General features: G+C 37.9%; 1 protein-coding gene across 1 annotated transcript in view; it reads right to left on the bottom strand.

Annotated features, from left to right (window-relative positions):
• Positions 1 to 1,007: 1,007 nt before the first annotated feature.
• The window catches only part of ATP8B4 (ATPase phospholipid transporting 8B4 (putative)), a 302,163-nt gene continuing 289,786 nt past the window's right edge, over positions 1,008 to 13,384 (bottom strand). Inside the window, exon 33 of the transcript XR_012516263.1 lies at positions 1,008 to 11,249. The gene's annotated coding sequence lies outside the window, so the exon portion shown is untranslated. The remainder of the gene's footprint in view (positions 11,250 to 13,384) is intronic.

The raw sequence follows: 13,384 nt of genomic DNA, 5'->3' as shown, positions 1-13,384 counted from the left end.
TTTTTTTTGATATGACTTTTAATAATAGTTAAATTATTTCTGTTATGGAAAAATTTATTTCATTCTGGTTTTTTTGTTGTTGTTCTACATCTCAAGTAAAATCCTACTGTTTGGCTAGTGAGTGTGGTCTGCAAGCTGGGGTTAAGACTTGGAACTGAAATGCTCACACAATAGGCTTTGGTAAGGAATTGTAAATTGAGGAAAGGAGAGATAAGAGAGCTGTCTGTACAGAAGGAAATTCGGAGAAACTGATTTGTCTAATGGCAATATGTGTGAGGTATCTGTGATGTAAATCATCTTACTTATCAAGCCTCAAAACCTTCACTTTAAACTCTCTTACTCACCAAATTTCCGTTTTTGAAATTAGTTTTTGTTTCAGCAACATGATTTAATAATTAAACTGGGCTATTGTTGGAACAGGTTGAAAATAGGCTCCCTAGGCCAAAAATAGCTAGTCATATACTTATTAATAATATGGTTACATATTTACTTAAAATAATGATTATGTGGAGGTGGAGGCATGAGAATTGCTTGAGCCCATAAGTTCAGGTTGAGCCTAGGCAACATATGAGACCACATCTCTAAAATAAAATAAGTACTATGTGCAGTTAAATTACTGATTCCCTTCTAAACTGCAGAAGATGAAGACTTAATTCTCTTCGAAAATTGAATTTGGATGTTTTGGGTACTGTGATAACAAGGGTAGTGTTAAAATGTAAAATGAATAATTAAACAAATTTTGACTATTCAATAAATGGAACTCTGCATCCTTTTCCTGTACTCTGCTCTGAGAACACTCTAGACAGTTGTATCTGCCTTTTGCAGCAGATTTAAGGTTTCCTCTCTGAAAAGACCAGAAATCCCAGAGAAAAGTCCTGCAGATACCAATGTTTTAGGGTTCCTGAACCGAAAATTTAGGTCACTTTCTGACTACCCTACTATAAAGCCCACAAGTAAACTAGCCCTGCACAGAGAGAAATAATCTGCAACTAGCTTTCTAGATCTCATTCTGAAATATGAATGGACAATCAAAAATCATCAGATGAGCTTCAGCATGAAAAATAAAGATCAAAATTAAAATAGGGAAAAAACTTGAAAAAATAGAGAGTAAAGAAACCATAATTTATATCTTCAAGAAAGATAAGTGAAGATATTATATCCATGGAACAGTAATTTGAAAATCATACCCCATTTAGGTGAATAGTAAAAGCCAACGTACTGGAATTCTCTTTGTTCTGCCTGGCATTTGGGGATATCCAAGGACCTGTGCTTTTAACAAAGATGACTTAATGACTGTCTAAGGACTGAACAGATTCCTGCACAGGATGCCTGGTTTCAAGTTATATACCCTTGGTATAAGTTCTCTTTTCTGAATGTAAATCTATTTGCATTTTCATTTCTAAAACTCCAGTAGGTTTCTGGATATTGCATAGATACTGAGTATATCTATACAATATCCAGGTACAATTGTGTAAATTTCATAGTGTTTAATTTTGAGGTAAGAGTTTTGTTACAAATTATAAAAGATATTTTCATATTAAGACCTCAGGGCTATTTTGGGACCTACAAATAAAGGTGATTCCCAGAATCGTCAATTTTTGATATTTAAAAAGTTAATAATCTTGAAGTTAAATATAATTTGATGTTATTTAGCAAAAAGAATGTGCTTATCCTTAACTTCTAAACAATAATGTGTCTAATGTTTAAAAATATGGAAAAAAATGTGATAATGTAAAAAAGTGGGAGAATTGTGGCTAAAGAACAAAAAATCACTTGTTAAATAAAAAAAGAAGAAAACAAAGATAAATCATAGTGCATAAAAGAGTTTTTAGGAAAAACAAAGTTTGAGCAAAAAGAAAAACATCAATAAAGGATTGGAATGTGAAGTTGAGAACATTTTCCAGAAAGCAGAATTTTAAAAAGCTGAGATGGAAAATAGAAAAGAAAAAGTTTTTAAAAAATTAAAGAATCATCAGGGAGATCTAACATAAGATTAATAAGAATTTCAGAAAGAGAAAATGACAATGTAGAATTTTTATTTATTTATTCATGTTAGACACATGATCTCACTCTGTCACCCTAGCTGGAGTGCAGTGGTACAAACACAATTCACTGCAGCCTCGAACTCCTGGGCCCAAGTGATCTTCCTGTCTCAGCCTCCAAGTAACCAGGACTACAGCTTCATGCCAACATACCCAGCTATATTTCTTTTATTTTTTTTATAGAGACAGAGTCTCATTATGTTGCCCAGGCTAGCCTTGAATGCCTGGGTTCAAGGGATCCTCCTGCCTCAGCCTCCTAAAGTGCTGGGATTATAGATTTGAGCCACTGCACCAGGCCAAATTTTTACTTTTTTTTAATTTTATTTTTATTTTTGAGACAGAGTCTCACTCTGTCGCCAGATGCCAGGCTGGAGTGCAGTGGCGAGACCTTGACTCACTGCAACCTCCACCTCCCGGGTTCAAGCAATTCTCCTGCCTCAGCCTCCTGAGTAGCTGGGACTACAGGAGTGCACAACCACGCCCAGCTAATTTTTGTATTTTTCGGTAGAGATGGGGTTTCACCATGGTGGCCAGGATGGTCTCAATCTTTTGACCTCGTGATTCGCCCACCTCAGCCTCCCAAAATGCTGGGATTACAGGCGTGAGTCACTGCACCCAGACCCAAAGTTTTATTTTTAATCCACAGACAGACACAAATTTCTAGAATGAAAGAGTCCATTGTGTTACCTGAAATTCTGGATGAAAATGGGAAAAGAGATCCATGAAGGAACATAGTGAAATTTCCAATGCTTAAATTTCAAAAATAAACAAATGAACAGTAGCAACAACCAAAACAGGTAACCAGCAAAGATTGTAAGTAAGAAAGGCATGAAACTTTAAAAGCCAGAAAACGGTGAAGTAATGCATTAAAAATCCAGAGGGAAAGTTATCTTCTATTCATGATTATGCTATTAAGCTTGAAGTAGATACTATAGAATAAAGATATTTTAGCCACGTAATACTAGAGGATATTCTTCATCACAATAAGGGGTTACAGTGAGAAAAGAAGATGTGAGAATGGCTATAGCACAGGAAATCCTAGAGAAAATACTCAGACATAGAAAATGCCTATTCATGGGAATACTTGAAGAAAACAGTCAAGACTGAAACAAAAGAACTGGATGGAGACCTATGTAAACAAACAAACAAACTGATGCATCTGGCTATGTGAAAAATAGAATGAAAATCTGGGTTTTTTTTCGTATCTATCATCGTATTTGGATCTGTTTTATGCTACTACATAGAAAACTAATCAAATAAAAGAACGAGGTAATAGCGCTGGGTGCCGTGGCTCACGCCTGCAATGCCAGCACTTTAGGAGGCTGAGGCAGGCGGAACATGAGGTCAAGAGTTTGAGACTAGCCTGGCCAAGATGGTGAAACCCGTCTCAGTTACTAAGAATACAAAAATTAGCTGGGCTTGGTGGCACGTACCTGTAATTCCAGCTACTCAAGAGGCTGAGGCAGAAGAATAGCTTGAACTCTGAAGGCAAAGGTTGCAGTGAGCTGAAATCATGCCACTGCACTCTAGCCTGGGCTACAGAGCAAGACTCCTTCTCAGAAAATAATAATAATAATAATGAGGTAATAATAAAGAAAAACAAAATTTATATAAAAAGAAACAATTTTAGTACTCTACCTGCCTAATAGGGAAGAATATTTACATAGACATTATAATACAAATGTGAAATATTTATTTAACAAACATGGTGGTATTAAATTGATAATATCAATTATTACATGGATAAATTGGAATAAAAGGATTATGAGGTATGGAAGAGAAGTAGGGAAGACAGAAAAATCCTCATCTGCTATAATATAGAGGCAAGAGATTATATCTAACATAGATAAACATGAGTATAGACATAATATTTATAAATATGAAGATAGCTTTCAGAAGAGAAAGCTAAGAAACAGTACTGGGATATGAGTAAGGTTATAGCTTGGGACTACATTTTTTCTTGGTAAGAAAAAATGGGATTTAATCTTTTAAACTGTACATTTATTATTTAATCTTTTAAATTATACATTTATTATTTTGATAAAAATAAATTTTAGATATGCTAAAATTATCACTAATCTCCACTACTATAATGTTGATAGGAAGCTTCCTAATGTACCTTCTTTGTTGGGTCACAAAACCTACTAATTATCCTTTTATTACTTACAAGACAATGATCCCAAGTGTCTCAGACACTTGTATCAGTTAGCTATTGCTAGGTAACAAACTTCTCCCAAAATTTAGTGTTATAAAGCAATGAGCATCTATTATTGCTCACAAGTCTATGGATCAACTGGATACTTTTCATTTCATTAAGGCTCACTCATCTATCTGATATTAGTTGTGGGTCAGTTAGGCATCTCTGCTGCTATAGACAAGGTTCTCTCACATGTTTAGAGATTGCCAGTTCTTTGCTTCTCTAGGATGGTATTGGGTAGAATAACCATGTTGGCTCTCTGCCATATGGTCTACTATCCTCCAGCATTTTAGGTGGACTTGTTCACATGGCAGTGTTCCAGCGTTCCAACATAGTGAAAAAGGGTTCAAAGACTCTTGAGTCTTGGGCTCAAATTGGCAGTCCATTACTTCTGTCTCACTCTGTCAGTCAGTGCAATTAGTAGCAAACCCAGATTCAAGGAATAAGGGAATAGATTTCATCTGTTTATGAACAGAGCTGCAGTCATACTGAAATGGCTGTGGATATGGGAAGGGACAGAGAATTGTGACCATCGTTGTGCTTAGTCTCTTTCACCACTCAAAGAAAGTCCAACTTCCCTTCCTAAATAAGTTTTCCCAAGTTCATATACATACATGCCTCTATGTCCTTACTTTGCCCAAAAGGCTTTTCCTACCTTCTACATGACATTCAAAAATCCTTCCATCCATTTAGACTATAGGTCAAGTTTCTTTTCTTCTTCTAAGCCTTTCCTGGCCTTTCTAAGCCTTTTGTGATCTCCTATATTGTCAATATCATTCACTTGCCATTTGATAATTTATTGTTACCATGGAGATATCTTAGCCTTGAACTAGGCTATACCTTCCTTGATGACAGGAATTGTGTCTTATGATGTTTTGGAAAATACTACCATCTGCCCAGAAGACTGTCCGTAAAGAAGGAATGAATGAGTGGACAATCAGACTACCTCCTCTTACTTGGGACAAACTGTCTGCCTATATAAAGCTGGAAGGGCAGAGAATTGGAGGCTATAAAAAAAAATTCAACTGCGTTTTTGGGAAAATGAAACTGATCTGTATCCTGATTATGGTCATGGTAACACAAATATACATGTTAAGATTCATAGAATTGTATACCAAAGGAAAAAAAGTAAATTTTATTCTATCATGATGGAAAAAAAAAGCCTCTTAACTCTATAAAATCACGACCCCAAGGTGTGTAAACTGAGCAATTTCCTGGAATCCAAAAAATAAGTAAGTAAACAGAACACAGAAGAAAGGAAGCAAGCTACTTCCTACTTTAGCCTCAAAAAATACAAACCACTACATACAGTCACTGAATCTCCTTATGAACTAAAATAATGGATGCTGCTCAATCCTCTTGTGCAGAAATTTTCCTGTCTGTGTCTATTATATTGGAAAATGCCCTTGCCCTGTCTGGACTCACCTCTGTTTGGGCTGTGTGGAAAGAAGGCTGACCGGAAGGTGTACTGAGAGACCCCGCTTCTCCCCAGCATTAGGGAAGAGATGTCAAGAGCCATTCCCACCTCTCTTACATTCCTTTCCTGCTGCATGAGTATCTTGGCCTAAGGCACACTGGACAATCTCACAGGAGCCAGATATTAGACATCCAACATCCTTTTATTGATTATTATGAGGAGTTGAATGCCAATATTCAGACAAATTGGCCCTCTCATCCTCCACTGGCTTCCCTTCAGGACAGTGAGAACCTATTATCATGTCTCCCAGACACTCCTGCCAATATGCTTTTGAAACCTCCTCTCTTGCCCATCTGTATTTGATCTGCAATATATTTTATTGTTCACTTTCTGGTAAAATATTTTAAAGCTTAGATATTTGTTGTTTAGGTGTTCCTTTGTGAGTTTCATTAATTCCTCCTATAAAGACACCATATTTTCTATAATGAGAAATTTGTTCCTGGATTGTGTGGCCACCATAAAAGCTCCTGACAATTTTTCTTTTCCAATGTAGATGCAATCTGTCAGCTGCTGAATGGTTTAAGATTCTTATGATTAGTAACAAGACCATCCAAATCATTTGCACTCCATAAAATTAGCATTCTCCATAGCCCTGGTAAGTCTGGAGAGTTAGCACTATCTCACCTCTTCTTTTTCTCTGTTGCCCCAGAATTTACAAGAGACACCGTCAGTTTAGTTTAACCCTATATTGGGAGCTATCTAAAAATAGTTGTAAAAATCTGATGATAGTTAAAACGTTTTCAAAGTTTAAAATGTTTTACATGTCTTTGATTCCTGTGTTGAGACAAGTTATTATTATGACAGCAAAAAACCAATTTATATTGTTAGAAAAAAAAAAAGAAGAGAGGAGATGGATAGCAAATGAATTGTGCCGGTTGTTTTAGTTGCCCACGCTGAAGATACATATCAAACAAAACAAAATTAGTAGAAACCAGAAGACAGAACAGACCGTAACTTCAGCTGTGAAGCCGTTGATCCTTATCTCTTCTGTCAAATTCTGGGCAAGAAAACCACATAGATAGTCCATGTAGCCCTGGACACCTTTATGCTTTCTTAAAGATAATCATGGTATATAACAATTGTGTACACATATGACCTCTGAATATTACACAATACCACCTGGTAAACTCCCTGTAATTCCTCAGCATTTTATTGGCCTCTTTGTATCCTCTTCTTTTCATCTCTCTCCCTGACCCATCAGTAGTCTATCAGAGCAGAGTATTTCAGCATGGTGTGTCTGTGTTCCCAGCCAGATGGAGAAAATATATCTCAACCATACAAGGATTTTAAAACAAAGTGAATAAAGCATCATCTCAAGATTTTTCACTTGCATGAACTTATTCCAAGGCTCTATTTCTAATTTTGCATTTATATTATTTTTCTTAAAATTCTTCCTCCCCTAAATTGTGCAAGATCCAGATCCCACAAAGCCCACATATGCCCCTGGTCTCTATTCACCCCTTGACCCTTTCTTACCCAATACTCCATTAAAAATTGAAATATGATCAAAGAAGTATCAAACTTGCTTGGCTTTGAGTCTCTGTATCAAATGGACAATTCATCAAACAGTTTTTAAAGGCATCTATATTATTTCATTTTCATGCCCCTGATAAACACATACCCAAGACTGGGCAATTTACAAAAGGAAGGGGTTTATTGGACTTACAGTTCCACGTGGCTAGGAAGGACTCACAATCATGGCAGAAGGTGAAAGGCACATCTCACATGGTGGCAGACAAGAGAAGCAGGAGCTTGTGGAAGGATACTCCCATTTTAAAAACCATCAGATCCTGTCAGGCTCATTTGCTATCACAAGAACAGTGCAGGAAAGATCCATGCCAATAATTCAATCACCTCCTACCCAATTCCTCCCATGACATGTGGGAATTGTGGGAGTTATAATTCAAGATGAGACTTGGGTAGGGACACAGCCAAACCATATCATTCTACCACTGGCCACTCCAAATCTTATGTCCTCACATTTCAAAACAAATCATGTCTTCCCAACAGTCCCTGGAAGTCTTAACTCACTTCAGCATTAACTCAAATGTCCATAGTCCAAAGTCTTATCAGAGACAAAGCAAGTCCCTTTCACCTATGAGCCTGTAAAATCAAAAGCAAGTTAGTTACTTCCTAGATACAGTGGGGGTACAGGCAATGGGTAAATACAGCTCTTCCAAATGGGATAAATTGGCCAAAACAAGGAGCTACAGCCCCTATGCAAATCCAAAATCCAGCCGGGCAGTCAAATCTTAAAGTTGCAAAATGATCTCTTAATTCCACGTCTCACATCTGAGTCATGCTGATGCAAGAGGTGGGTTCCCATGGTCTTGGGTAACTCCAACCCCATGGCTTTTCAGGGTATAGCCTCCCTCCTGGCTGCTTTAGTGGGCTGGCATTGAGTGTCTGTGGCTTTTCCAGGTGCACAGTGCAAGCTGTAAGTGGATCCACCATTCTGGGATCTGGAGAATAGTGGTCCTCTTCTCACAGCTCCACTTGATGGTGCCCTAGTAAGAAGTCTATGTGGGGGCTCCAACCTCACATTTCCCTTCTGCACTGCCCTAGCAGAGGTTCTCTATTAGGGCCCTGCCCCTGCAGCAAATTTCTGCCTGGCCATCCAGGCATTTTCATACATCTTCTGAAATCTAGGCAGAGGTTCCCAAACCTCAATTCTTGTGTACTCACAGGCTCAATACTACATGGAAGCTGCCAAGGCTTGAGGCTTGCACCCTCTAAAGCTGTGGCCCAAGCTCTACATTGGCCCCTTCAGTCATGGCTAGAGCAGCTGGGATGCAGAACACCAAGTTCCAAGACTGTACAAAGCAACAAGACTGTGGGCCTAACCCACAAAACCACATTTTCCTCCTAGGCCTCTGGGCCTGTGATGGGAGGGACTGCTGTGAAGACCTCTGACATGCCCTGGAGACATTTTCCCCACTGCCTTGGAGATTAACATTTAGCTCTTCGCAACTAAATCAAATGTCTGCAGCCATCTTGAATTTTGCCTCAGAAAATGGGATTTTCTATTCTATCATGTTGTCAGGCTGCAAATTTTCCAAACTTTTATGCTCTATTTCTCTTATAAAATTGAATGCCTTTAACAGCACCCAAGTCACTTTTTGAATGCTTTGCTGCTTAGAAATTTCTTCTACCAGATACCCTAAATCATCTCTCTCAAGTTTAAAGTTCCACAATTCTTTAGGGCAGGGGCAAAATTCTGCCAGTCTCTTTGCTAAAACATAACAAAGTCACCACTACCCCAGTTCCCAAGTTCCTCATCTCCATCTGAGACCACTTTGGTCTGGATTTCATTGTCCATATCATTATCAGCATTTTGGTCAAAGCTATTCAACAAGTCTCTAGGCAGTTCCAAACTTTCCCACATTTTTCTGTCTTCTTCTGTGCCCTCAAAGCTGTTCCAACCTCTGCCTGTTACTCAGTTCCAAAGTCACTTCCACATTTTTGGGTATCTTTTCAATAATGCCCCACTCTACTGGTACCAGTTTACTGTATTTGTCCATTTTCACACTGCTAATAAAGACGTACCTGAGACCAGGCAATTTACAAAAGAAAGGTTTGCTGGACTTACAGTTTCACATGGCTGGGGAGGCCTCACAATCATGGCAGAAGGTAAAAGATACATCTCACATGGTGGCAGACAAGAGAAGAGAGAGATCATGCATGGAAACTCCTGTTTTTAAAACCATCAGACCTCATGAGACTCATTCACTATTAGAACAGCTCAGGAAAGATCCACTCCCATAATTCAATCACTTCCCACCAGGTTCCTCCCACAACATGTGGGAATTGTGAGAGTTACAATTCAAGATGAGATTTGGGTGGGAACACAGCCGAACCATATCAGCATCTTTTCTTTCTTCCTGAGTTCTTTCATGTTTATATGTGCCATCATGTTTTCATATCAACTGAAAAAATTTTATCCCTTTTGCTTCTCCCTGTCACTTCATCATCTTCAATGTAGAAAGTTACATCATGCCAGTGAGCAGCTGTTAGCCATCCACCATGAAGCAGGAGACTGTCAGTCTCCAAATGGAAGGCTAAAAATGCAGGGAGGCTGTATTTAAGATAAATGCTTTTTTGCAGCCCCCAAATAGATGGACACTTTCTGCAATGTCTTGTGCCTTTTCTGTTTTCTTAGTACTGAGGTTTCAAAGTCTTTGGTAATGAACATAAGGCACTCATCTTAAGATTAGTCTTTCTGCTCAGTAGAGAAGGAACTGTATGACTAGTTTTGTGATGACTTTTTTGAGACAGTCTCACTCTACTGCCCAGGCTGAAGTGCAGTGGAGTGATCTCTGCTCACTGCAACTTCTTCCTCCCAGGTTCAAGTGATTTTCATGTCTCAGCCTCCCAACTAGCAGGTACGACAGGCATATACTACCATACACAGCTAATTTTTATATTTTTGGTAGAGACTAGGTTTCACCATGTTGGCCAGGCTGGTCTCGAACTCTTGGCCTAAAGTGAGCTGCTCACCTCGGCCTTCTAAAATGCTGGGATTACACGCATGACCCATCGTGCCCAGCCTAATTTTGTGATGACTTTTTCCAGTATTTAATTAAAAGGTGAGTTTTCATGCACTGAATGAGTGACCTAGGGGCAGGAAACTAAAATAACAGGACTGAGAGTCCTGACCCCCACCACTAACTGCCATGATGGGTTTGATAATCAGAATGACCTTAGCTCGGGACTGAGCCTGTAAATTCCTGCATCGGATAGTCTGGGATGGGATAGAGAGTCACGTAAAGGGAGCACATCCTTAGAGCTGTGTGTCGTTTCTTTCACCAAAGCAGCCCAAGTCCTCTCTTTAGCTTGAAAAACAGGAAATCAAATTCCCATCTAATCATCCCCATCTTAAAGCTTTTACCTGGCCTTCTGCTTTCCACTCCAAGCTTTGTTTTAGCAGCTTCAGATACAACCACAGAGGAGTTAGTGGTTAGAAGCACAAGAGCACAGAAGTTAGGACAGGCAGTTCTGGGATTATACATCATGTCTTGCTTCTCCCATTCATTCCGACCTTGGGTTAATCATTTTAAGCTTTAATTTCCTTGCGTATAGAATGGGGCTAGAATTTACATTGTTAGAAACTAAATGAGATGTCTGTAAAGTCCTTAGAAAATATAAGCACTCAATAAATATTAGCTATTTTTCATGCCATAATTATCTTTCTGCAGTGTCCTAAACTAAGTGAATCATCAGGTATTTGATAGATAAGAGCCAAGTGATTTAATACCAAAGAGGATGGAAAGATATGCTTATTCCCTACTCACTGTATCTTTTTCCTTGGCCAGAAGCCCTGAGATGAATGTGAAGAAGTAGGAAATAGAAACAGAAGGAAATATATAGAAGATCAAGTTTACTGAAAAAATATGAATCCTGAAGGTCCAGAATGATCTAGGGACAGAGTATAAATTTCTGATACCATTAGAGGAGGGTCCTTGATCTATCCTTAGTATTCCTTCCAACCTCAGTAGGGTTTCTTCCTCCAGATGAGTTTGGTGAACCGCAAAGTCTAGAGAAAACAGCAGAGAAAAATGTTAGCAGAGAAAACCAGAGTCTCAAGAGTAAATTATTCTTCTTATTGACAGAAGAGTTCTAGTTAACTAGTCAAGTTAGATATTAATCCACTTATTCAAACTAGCAGGTTTATGACATTTTAAAAGTAGAAATTATTAATTTCATAAAAGAAAATTGTGAAGGAGCTCATTAAATGCAACATGAGTACCACAAGCTCTTATGGCTAGAAAGCAATTTAAAGACCATTCAGTTCAATCCCAATGTCAGATGATGTAACTCAAGTTCAGAAAGGCCAAATGACTTGCTCATGGTCACACTGCAAGTTTGGCCAGATAGGCAGTCTAAAATCAGCTGGGATAGACAAACAATTGGTTTGGCTTTTAACTAACTAACCCAAAGCTGATCAGTCAAATTGGTTTATAAATATAGATACAGGTTAAGAAATGCCCATATGTAAATGGAAAAAATATATAAAGATTTGGTTTATATTTACACTGCTTTTTCTTTAAAGGATACTATTTATAAAGATTTGTTGATTCACAAGCCACAAACCTTAAGAGAAGATAGTTTCACTTGTATACTTTTTCCTCCTCAATTTTTTTTTATTTTAACATGGGCAAATAATGTGATAGAATAAAGATGATTAATGTCTTACTATTCTCAGACCTCAATTTCCCCTTCCCTATCCATCAAAGGCAGCCCATCTTTCCCCACCAAACTTACAGTCATCTCAGAAATAGGATTCTTTCCAACCAGGAGATTTAGTCTATCTAATAAAATGAATAAACAAAAAAACACTGGGATAGGTAGAGGAGGAAAAAGAAATGGGAGAGAAAACTTTAGTGGGTTGGGTAGAAGAGGGTGAATTTTAATCAGGATGCTTGGGAAATGTGTTTTAAACTATGTGTTTCAATCTGCTTCAATACCCTCCAATAGAATTCCTTTCCAATTCCTTTTTTGCTCTTAAAGTATGCTTCTTACAAAAGACACTGCTATAAAACTGAACGTCCTGTAGAAACTCTTCTTTTAGGCATCTAGGTTTACAAGGGTTACAAGCAGTGGTGTACTAGAAACAGCTTGTACTGGCTTAGAGAACAAATTCTGTGCATCTCTTCCCAATTCTATTCAGTGATCTCATACTGGTAGTTTGAAATTGGCCATGGTGGGAGTATTTACACCATAGAAATTGGCAAACATTATAAATCGGATCTTGGTTTTTTTCCCTCCCAGAGAGCTGCTTTACTAGCAAGCCACTGGACAAAAAATCACAATGGTAAAATAATCCTCCTCTCAGTTTTCATATTTTGATATTGTTGTTTTGTTTTTGAAACATGATAGTTGTGTTTTCCTTTGGACTCTATTTTATAAAATACTTCTAAAAAGTTCCAAAGTCACACTCCACACACTAGAATCCTGCCAGCTCTTTCATGAACACATGCACAAGTCAAGTCAAGGAGTGGTTGAGGGAATGTTTACTGTTTTATTCAAATCCGCCCCCACTGTTAAAATAACAATGCATGCTATAATAATAGATATCATTACTGTAGTATTTGAAAGATAGCACACTTCTATTCCTTAAACATTTAAATTTATTATTAACAAAATAGCCCTCTCCTAGGAGCCTTGGCACCCATAAAATATTTTAAAACAATATTCTTACCTTCTTTTTCTCATTTTTTATTTCTTTGAAAACATTAAGAAAGCTACAGACCCTCTAACCAGAAAAGTTACAAAGCAAAAGTCCAGTTAACTCCAGGTTAAGAACCCCTGGTTGTAGATAAGGGCCCCATTCTCAAGTCATTTGCAGTCTCCATGGAAAAATATTTTGGGAACTTCTGTTCTGAAATTTCCTTGAAAATCTGTTACACTTTTTGTATATATTCTTAGTAGTGGCATCCTTATCCTCTTGGGGAAGATTAAACTTAAAAGGAAAAAAAAAAAAAGCCAAAGGTCATTTGGCACCAAAGCTGATGAATACAGTGTGCAGTGGAACTAAGCATTGCCTTTTTTGGTAAAAACAAATAGGGAGTAGAGCAATAGGGCCTTTTTTCTTTCCGACACATAAAATGGCTCTGTAGGCAATTCCAAGAGAGGATTTCTGGAAAAGATCTGGGCAATACAGCATCATCA

The sequence above is a fragment of the Saimiri boliviensis genome, chromosome 2 (assembly GCF_048565385.1).
Source record: "Saimiri boliviensis isolate mSaiBol1 chromosome 2, mSaiBol1.pri, whole genome shotgun sequence".
In the NCBI taxonomy this organism is placed as follows: domain Eukaryota; kingdom Metazoa; phylum Chordata; class Mammalia; order Primates; family Cebidae; genus Saimiri; species Saimiri boliviensis.
The sequence above is the reverse complement of the archived record's forward strand: the minus strand, read 5'-3'. Positions and strand labels throughout refer to the sequence as shown.